The 10450-nt window shown below is 29.4% G+C and overlaps 1 pseudogene; it reads left to right on the plus strand.

The window, feature by feature from the left end:
- Window positions 1-6012: 6012 nt before the first annotated feature.
- Window positions 6013-9413, plus strand: LOC107017487 (annotated as a pseudogene).
- Window positions 9414-10450: the final 1037 nt, after the last annotated feature.

Below are 10450 nucleotides of genomic sequence, written 5' to 3' on the forward strand. Positions count from 1 at the left end.
TGAATAAATCCTTGTATGGACTTAAACAAGCTAGCAGACAATGGTATGCAAAACTGACTGATGCTCTCAACTCTAGAGGTTATACTCACTCTATGAATGATTACTCTTTGTTCTACAAGAAATCAGGAACCTCCATTGTATTTGTGGCTGTTTATGTGGATGATGTATTGCTCACTGGGACTGACTTAGTCGAAATTAATGACTTAAAGTCTTTTCTTCATGATACATTCAAAATTAAAGACCTAGGAAAGCTGCAATATTTCCTTGGCTTGGAGGTTCTGTATACACATGATGGAATTCTTATATCTCAGCGAAAGTTTGCACTCGATCTACTTAAGGAGTATAATTGTGCTCAGTTTACTCCTTTATCTTCACCTCTTGATCCCATGATCAAATTAAGAGCTGATGATGGTTCTTTACTCTCAGACCCTGCATATTATCGAAAACTTGTTGGAAAGCTAAATTTTCTCACAAACACAAGGCTTGACATTGCTTATGGTGTTCAACATCTTAGCCAATTTATGCATGCACCTCGCGAGCCACATTTGAAAGCAGCATTTCATCTGTTGAGGTATCTTAAACAAGATCCTACATTAGGAATCTTCATGTCTAATTCAGCTGATTATACTGTTCGTTCCTTTTGCGACTCTGATTGGGCTTCATGCCCAGATTCTAGAAAATTTGTTACTGGATATGTAGTTTTACTTGGTGATTGTCCTGTGAGTTGGAAGTCTAAGAAGCAAGAAACTATCTCCTTATCTTCTGCTGAGGCTGAATACAGATCTCTTAGGAAGCTTGTTGGTGAACTAGTCTGGTTACAGAGGTTGTTCAGTGAATTAACCATTCCTCATACAGGTCCTTTTTCAGTATTTTGCGATAGCCAGTCTGCATTACACATTGCTCGAAACCCAGTTTTTCATGAGCGTACCAAGCACATTGAAATTGATTGCCATTTCGTCAGGACTAAACTTCAAGAAGGGCTCATCACTCTCCACTATGTACACACTGATCAACAGTTGGCTGACATTCTAACTAAAGCTCTTACAGGAATCAAACACTCCAATGTTCTGTCCAAGTTGTCTGTGGCTCCCTCACTTCCAACTTGAGGGGGGGTATTGAGACTTAGAATTACATAATGTATGAAGTTAGTTATATTACTGTTGAAGTTAGTTATGCAATCTGTTAGAGTTAGTTACAAATTCTGTTAGGATTCTGTTAGAAGTGTATGTATATATAGCTTAACTTGTATTCATTCATAACTAGTTTTTCAATATATGAAGAATCTGAGATTGCTCTCTCTCTCAGCATTGTTTCAACTATTCATTGTCCACCATTAATGGTGATTCTCAAGCTTAAACAGTAAGCTTTCACAATTATACATAGATGATTTTTGATGTATTGTTTAATTTGATGTATTAAAAATGTGAAATTCTCTAATGGATAATAAACTTTAATTTATACTATCAAAGTCTACGACCCCCTTTATAGGGAAAACTTACCCCTTTATAGGGAAAACTTAGTGATGTTTATGTCAATGGTAGTATTCATTGGATGGATAATGAAAATCATAAAAAAAAAAAAAAGTATCAACATTTAGGACGTGTTTGGTACGAAGGAAAATGTTTTTCATGGAAATTGTTTTTTGGAAATTAAACAAGTAGATATTTGACTTATTTCTCATGTTTGGTTGGTGAGTAGAAAATATTTTTCGAAAAAATATTTTAATGTTTGGTTGTTGAATGAAAAATGTTTTGGAGAAATATCTTTTATTTTTTTCTAAAGTAGAAAATAATTTTTGAAGTTGAATTTTTTTAAGAAAACAAACTTAAAATTTTTTTCGTGGTGGGGGCAGGGGCGGAGCTACCTTGTAAGAAGTTGGTTTATCCGAACCCCTTTCGGTAGAAAATTATATTATTTATACATGGCTAAAACAAGCTTATATGTATATATAGTAGATGTTAAACCCCATTCGGCTATCTATTTCTACAGATTTTGAAACCCCTTATTGAAAATTCTGGCTTCGCCACTGACCACTGATACTTTGTAGCATGTCTTCTTTTAGAAAAATAAATTATTTGGATTAACTTAAATAAAATCTGGAATCATGTGTCTTTTCATTTTCTAATTCAGCTTGAAAGGCTACGGAAAAAAATGACAAACCATAATAATACGGAACATGTTCATGCGATGTGTGAAACAATAAATTGTGTTGTGTGGAGCAAGGCAGGTTGAAATCCTTGTGGGTTTACACGGATTTGCCCCGCAATCTCCCCACCCCATTTTTCATCTCTAATGGGAAAGGAATGGGGTGGGGGTGGGGGGAGATCATGGTGGTTGGAAAGGAGAGGATTTAATATCATAATTTGGTACGAGATATTAGAGAAAATAATACATGTGTTAGTTATATTATATACTTTATTAATATAAATTTTATATATAATAAACCATGGCACTAACATACGAAATATTAGCACAGCCTCAAAATCAAATAAAGTCATTCTCACTTTTTTAAGATACGAATATCATTCATATGCTTGAGCAGGTCAACCATAGGAGCAAGCCTATCAATGAATGTTGAATCCATCCCATTCTTTTACTCAACTTAGCTATTTAATTGGTACAAGCAATTGTTAAAAATGAATAGTAATTNCATTCACCAAAATAATATGTTTTTCTAAAATTTTACAAAACTAGTTTAAACGTATTCCACAGTAACGTTTTAGGATATATTTTATTTTTAAAAAGTTGATGGCGTCAGATTGATATACGTTACTCACAGTAACATTTTACTCCTAAAACGTTACTCATAGTAACGTTTTAGGAGTAAAACGTTACTGAAAATAACGTTTTAGGAGTAAAACGTTACTTACAGTAACGTATATCAACCTAATGCTGTTAGTTTTTAAAAAATAAAATATACCCTAAAACGTTACCGTGAAATACGTTTATACTAGTTTTGTAAAATTTTAAAAAAATATATTACTTTGGTAAATTGTTTTATATAATAACTTAATTTGGTTAAAAATTCTTTGCATGATATCGATAGTCACATATTTATACCAATCATATTTTGAAAAGATGAGACATTTTGATGCAAAAAGCGAACACGTCACACAACTTGTTTCTTACAAATCAAAAGGGAAATGTGGTTAAGCCCGCCTCTCTCTCCTTTCTTGCGGATCATTAATGATCTACAGAACCAACATAGCTCACAGACGAGCACGTAAATGAGGCCCTAAAGGTTAGATTTCTACTGTCACGAAGTCTTCAAAGAATGATTGATATGAATTTAAAGGAAAATAATTACATAAGATTAAATTAATAAATATTTTAAAAAGAAAGACATATTCGAATTTTGATAGATTGAATTGTTTCGTGATGAATAATGATTGGTTAAATAAATTGTCAACTCACGAGTACATCATTTCCGCGTACACTCTCAAATCATATTGTCTAGTCTTAATATCTCTCTTCCGTAAGCATTGAAAAGTAAAATTTATTTTTAGTGAGTTGTCACAATCCTAAATCTCGATTATAATAGAAGAATAAACAATCGTTAGATTTTATTACTTTTTTCAAGATGATTTGGAATAAAAGAATTGTTTCGTATATATAGTTTTACAAAGAATGAAACCATATTAATGGTATCCAAAAGTTTCTTAATGAAACCAAATTTCATTGATTATATTGTTTATTACTTATTTGCATATGGTTATGCTCATTCTTGTGTTATGAGTATGTATCACATGTTGAAAAGGGGTACTTTATTATTTGGCAACTCTTGTTCTAAATATTAGAATGAAGGCTTGAGACATTGAAGTGGAAGTATAAGTCTCCACTTAAAAGATACTTGGAATATGAAAAAGGGCTATGTGTGCAAATAAGCTTTCTTCAAACAAATCTTTATTCATATGATGAAGCCCCTTATTTCATCAAACATATTTATGTAATAGCTCATTTAAGCTATAATTAAATAATGGAGAATAACTAGATTAGGCTTGGACTATATTTTAAGATTAAAGATGATTGATAGTTCATACTCTTGAGAGAGTTAGGTTGGTTATTTAGGGCTATTGTTGAATTCTTATTTTGAAGGTTGAAATATTTCTTTGGCATATATAATACATATACCAACTCTTTAACTTGATCTCATCACATAATGATGCCCTCCTACTTTGGCTATGCACAAGTAGACATCTAAATTTGTCTAAAGTTTAACAAGTAGACATATAAGTCCAACGTGACATAATACACACGTAGGGTATCACGTAAGACACAAATTGCTATGTAGGATCCCACACAAAACACCTGTATTTATTTGTTAAACTTTATGCAAGTACTTTAAGTGTCTAGCTACTTGTGTACATCCAAAATTAAAGATCATAAATGTAATCTAAGACCAAGTTAAATAGCATATTCATGTATTATGCCTATTTCTTTTATCTATATAAATATAGTGCATAAACTCAAATTAAATCGTAAGATAAATCCAAGAATCGATATTCTCTGGTAATATGTAATGAAATTACGGGAGAATCTATGGGTTAAAAACGAGACACATAAATTCACGGTCTCTTCATAAAACTAGATATTTTATGTATATATCTTCTAAAATTGGTATATTATTATCTTCTGGCATTCATACTACAAGAAGGCTAAATGGTGCATTTGGTTAGATATTGAGTTATTTACCTCTAGATTCGACTCTAAAGAAAGTAGATAGCAGTTCAAACTCATTCCCAAAAACCAAATTATAAGGGGAGACTTTTCCAAGACTATATTATAAGTAGATCACCAGTCTCTTGTTCATCAGATATAAATAGATCTTGGGCGCCCTACCCTAAAAATTAACTTAAGAAGGAATGATTACCCAGGACATTAAAGAGATCATCAATCCCATTTTCATCTGACAAAATTAAATCTGAGATATAACTCAACCCTAAAAACTAGCTTAAGAGAAATAATTACCCAAACTCATATAAGGAAATCACCAACCCCTTTTCCAATCAAAGTAAAACTCTTCACCATATAATTAATTAACTCACTCAAGTTAAACTCATAAGATAAATCCAAGAATCAAGATGACTCATCTCTGGTAATTATATGTAATGAAATTATGGGAGAATCTATGGGTTAAAAACGAGACACATAAATTCACGATCTCTTCATAAAACTAGATATTTTATGTATATATCTTCTAAAATTAGTATAATATTATCTTCTGACATTCATACTACAAGAAGGTTAAATGATGCATTTAGCTGGATATTGAGTTATTTACTTATAGCACACTTGGGAATTCTAACATAATGCATTTTTTCTTTCTTTTTTTAGTGGTACATCCATTTCCCAGAAATCTTAGACTCGACTATGAAGAAAGTAGATAGCAGTTCTAACTCAATCCCAAAAATCAATTCATAGGGGAAGACTTTCCCAAAACTATATAAGAGATCATCGTTCTCGTGTTAATCAAATATAAATAAATCTTTGGCGCCCTAACCTAAAAACTAACTTAAAAAGGAATGATTATATTACCGAAGACAATATAATTAAAGAGATCACCATTCCCATTTTCATCAGACAAAAATAAATCTCAGACATAACTCAACCCCAAAAACTAGCTGAACAAAAAATAATTACACCCAAATCCTTATAAAGAAATCACCAACCCCTTTTCCAATCAAAGTAAAACTCTTCACCATATAATTAATTAATTAATTAACTCATAAGATAAATCCAAGTTTTAGAACCCTCTAGTTTTTCATTTCCAATGTTTCCCAAATAAAACAAGCTATTCACACTAGGAGTGAGAGATAGTGAAAACTAAAAACAAAAAAAACAAAAACCAAAAGCCGTTGGGAGTGTGTGTGATAATTGTGAGATAGAAGTGAAGAAGAAGTACTTAGCTTGCTTTGCTTTGCTAGCTAGCAAATAAGAAACGTATGGAAATTTTTGGACTCTTTATAGTAGTATTGTTGATGATAAAATGAAAAAAAAAAAAAAGAAGAAGCAATGCAATGCATGCATGGTGCCAAGTATATTCACATTTGTAACGTATGCCACGTCCTTCTTATTGTCCTTTCTCTTCACTTCCTCCATAAAAATCAACTCTTTCTTTCACCTCTTCATCACATCTTCTTCTTCCTCTAATAATCAATTTGCTTGTCTATCTTTATGGATTACTCTCCACCACTATCACCACTATCGTCACCAGACTCAACACCACCACCATCACCACCTCACTACATTGAAGAGCCTAAGACTTTGAATGAACAACAACTCAATGAATTTAGGGTATGTTTTGATATACATATGAGAAACGCGAGCGTGTTCTTAGATGTGTTTTGATTTATTGTTGTTTGGTTGTTTTTAGGAGAAGGCTATGCATATCATCAGAACTCATACTCATGAAGAAGCTACAAAGATTTTTTTGAAGGTAACATATATATATGAGTGTATATATGTGTTAGTTTCTTTTTCTTTTTCTTTTTGCTTTCTAACATTTGGTGTGTGTTAATCTATGTGTTTTTTGTTTTTGTATGACAGCAAAACAAAGCCTAAATTTAATGAAAAATAATTTTGATGTTTTTTTTTTTGTGACGGCTATAAAAATGAGGGATGGATCTTAATTTTAAAGTTTGTGTTTTTAACTATTTTAATTTTTTGTTTTAAGAATCTTCATTTTTTTTTCCAGTGACGGCTATAACAGTGAGGGATGAATCTAGATTTTAAAGTTTGTGTTTTCAGTGATTTTAATTTTTGTTTTAAAAATCTTCGCTTTTTAATGACGATTCTAAACGCGAGAGGCAGATCTAGGTTTTAAAATTTATGAAAATTTAATTTTCTTATTTTAAGATCTTTATTTTAAGTGATGACTACATACAAATCTTGATTTAAAGTTTATGCATTTTGAGGGATTTCAATTTATTTTTTTTAAGAATCTCTATTTTGAGTGCAAAAGGGGAATTATCCACAATAGTGAGGCCAGATCTAGGTTTTAAATTTATGTATTTCTAATTTATTATTTTAAGAGATGGCTACTAAAGTAAGAGAAGGATTTTGATTTTAAAGTTTATGTGCTTTGAAGGATTTCAATTATTTTTTTTTAAGAATCTCTATTCAAAGTGTAGAAGGGGAACCAAACCCTCATTTGAGAATATGCTAATAAAGTTTAAGCAAAGTTTCATTATATACTATTGGATCAAAAGCTAACTTTGTTAATTATTGAGTTCTCATTAATTAATAAATTTCTCAATCTTAATACAAAATCTATATAAAAATTATAGAGTTTTTAGAAATTCATATCGTTCTATACAAAACGATTTTGACTAGGTGTGGATGAAATTTTATAAGTTTTTTAAATAAAAATGATAAGATCCCTAAAGCTATAAATGTTGTAACTATAAGAGTTCAGATAAATCATTTAATTCCGAAGATTTCCCATTAATTAATTTTTTTGTTCTATTGGTAAATTTAAAGATCTTAAAAAATACATGAATAAAAGATATCGGGGTATTTTTATTTTCAAAAAATAAATTAAAAGTTAATTTCAAGATATTGTTTTGTCAAATTTGTGGTTTAGTATATATTTTGTGTATTTTCCTTTTCATTATTAAAAAAATATTTTAATGAAAGACGTTGTGTCTTTTGACCAATAAATTTTAATAATACTTTTGAGTTTAAAGTGGTTCGAAGTGTCATTTTTCAAAAGAATTTTTGAAAAAATCTACTAGTTTTTTTAGCTTCTGAAAAAAAGAGTTTCTACCAAAAATTTGACCTTACACTTTACTTTTTAAAAAATAAATACTATTTAAAAAACACTTTTAGCCTCTTAAGAACTTGATTACACTATCAAGCAGTTTATTTGTGTAGTTAGTTTAACTTTTAAACTTAATCATATGAAATATTCTTTAAGAATCAGGTCGATAAAGCAAATAAACATGTGGTTAGTGGAAACCCTAGGGTTTTTTTATCCGAGTTCCGATGAACGAAAAAAAATCCTATTAAAAAGCATATCTTTTTTTAATAAATTTTTCGTAATTTGAATCTAAATTAGACAAAATCCTAAAGTAAGTATCACACACAAAATATACTAAATTAGGGCTTTGCAAAGAAGTTAATCAAAATGTGGAAATGTGGTGACATATTATAAATGACATAAACAGTAATTTTGTCGAGTACATTTTGATCATTATATCACATGTTTGTTCTATATTTATCGTGTACTTACTGTGAATTTCTATTTTGTTGATTATGGAGTAAGAATTAATCTTAATTTCTTATAATCAACTTTTTCGAATGCTTCATCTACATTTATCTATTCATTTGAATTCAAATATATCGTGTACTCGCTGAAAATCTTTGTTATGTCAAAAACTAAGAATAATTTTATAAATGGAAATAAATGAAGTACTTATACAGTAGTAATATATAGGAAAAGATCTGAAAAATACTTCAATCTTGGTCGAAATTGTTGTTACGATAGCAAATTTTATGGAGGACCATTTAGCCCTTGAACTACTTAATAGTGTATTTTAAAGGTATATATGTGTTCACGTGGACACATTACTATTTATAGTTTTGTAATATTTTTTATGTCCATGTGAGCACATATATACCTTTAAAATACATTATTAAACAGTGCAAGAGGTAAAAGGTCTTTTCCAAAGATTGGTATCGTAACAATAATTTCTGTGAAAGTTCGTATATATTCAGACCTTTTTCCCTAATTTATATTTCCTCTGTCCAACAATAGTTATTCACTGTACTATTTTGGGATGTCCAACACTACTTGTCTACTTTATGAAATCAATGCATAATTCTACAGCTAGTTCCTAGTTACCTTTGTCATTAATTATAGTCATCTTTATTGCATTTTTCAAGACATTGTATTTATTATATTCAAATAATGATATAATAAAACTATCATTCTATTATAATTTCTTACGAAGTATATAAAGTCAATAATGAACAAATATTATTGAACACCGAAAAATACAATTTTAACAACTCATAAATGCATGTATGCTTTATAAATCATTCAATTTTATTCATTGATTTATTTTTTATATTTTGTTGTAGGGTCTTATCCCTGTGAATGGTGTGGATCCAAGAGCACTAGTTCCCATAGTACCCAAAGAAAAGAAGGTCCCTCCAACTGGTGACAAGGTCAAAAATGGAAATTTCTCAGGTGACAATAATAATGTCAAAAAATGAAAGTTATTAGACTCCTTAAAATAAAAGTTGTGGTTTGCATCTTTGTATTTTTATTTTGTGTTGTTTTGTTTTGAACAAGTAGTAGTACTTTATGAGACTTTGTGGTTTTATTTCAATGTAATGTTATAATGATGCACCCTCTTTTATTGTATGATCTTGTTTTAGTAATGTGCAAGTACTATTATCTTTGGAATCTATATTTTGTTGCTTTGATATAAAGTAGCTAGCTTAATTAGTTTAAGATTTCTTTGATAAATTTTTTTTTTTTGTGATTGTTGCTAGTTGTATTTTTCTAAGATAATTATACTCTTAATTCTTAACTTTCTAATTATAGGTGTACTCTTATCTTGTTTATGGTTGTTACATGTCCCTAAGAATGTGGATATTGCTAATAGTTTGGTATTTTTTATCCAAATATTTTGTTATATTAACCAGATAGATACACGTGCAAAACATGTGTTTAGTGATCTTCAAAATATTTTTATTTGGGATATAGTTGAAAATAAAAACTCTTTCTTATGGAGAGAGATCAAACGAGAAATACGATCACTTTTATTTTCTTTTTATGGGGTTTCGTTTGTCTAGTTTTGTTAGTTTATGGCTTCTAATTTCTACTAGAAGAGTTTGTTATTCTTAAGGACAGTACCTAATATCTGCACACCTTAAGTTTTGGTCAATTTCATACAAGTGTTCATAATGAAGTATTTTCCATAAGATATTCAACAATAATTATTTTCAAATTGTCTTTGCTAATACATAATGTAATCCTATCCATCGCAGAATTATGATTTAATTAGGCTGATTATTAAAAATAAGAAATTTATTGTTGTAAATAGAAAATATTTTAAATAAAGGATACTGTATAAATATGCTTCATGAGAAAAGTGAAAAATCACAATTCAAAAGTGTGTGCTTATTTACAAGTCGAATATAATACAATAAAAGATTAAAACATGATCAAACATTAAGTTATAAAAGCAAAACATGTTTGTTAGAAACATTCTAAGAGTATAGATAAACTAAAAGTTCAATATTTTTAGATAATTACTTTTTGTTATAATAAATAAAATATTCATATACGTGCAAGATATGTGCTTAGTGATAAAATAATGAAGGATTAAGGTTTGTAAAAGATGATGATACGTCTGATAATTCTTTTTAATTTGTAGATATCCACATCAGAGTTATAATTAACGATGTAATTAAATAGTAAATTTAAGTAAATGATACTACT

The sequence above is a fragment of the Solanum pennellii genome, chromosome 4 (genome assembly GCF_001406875.1).
Source record: "Solanum pennellii chromosome 4, SPENNV200".
NCBI classification, from domain to species: domain Eukaryota; kingdom Viridiplantae; phylum Streptophyta; class Magnoliopsida; order Solanales; family Solanaceae; genus Solanum; species Solanum pennellii.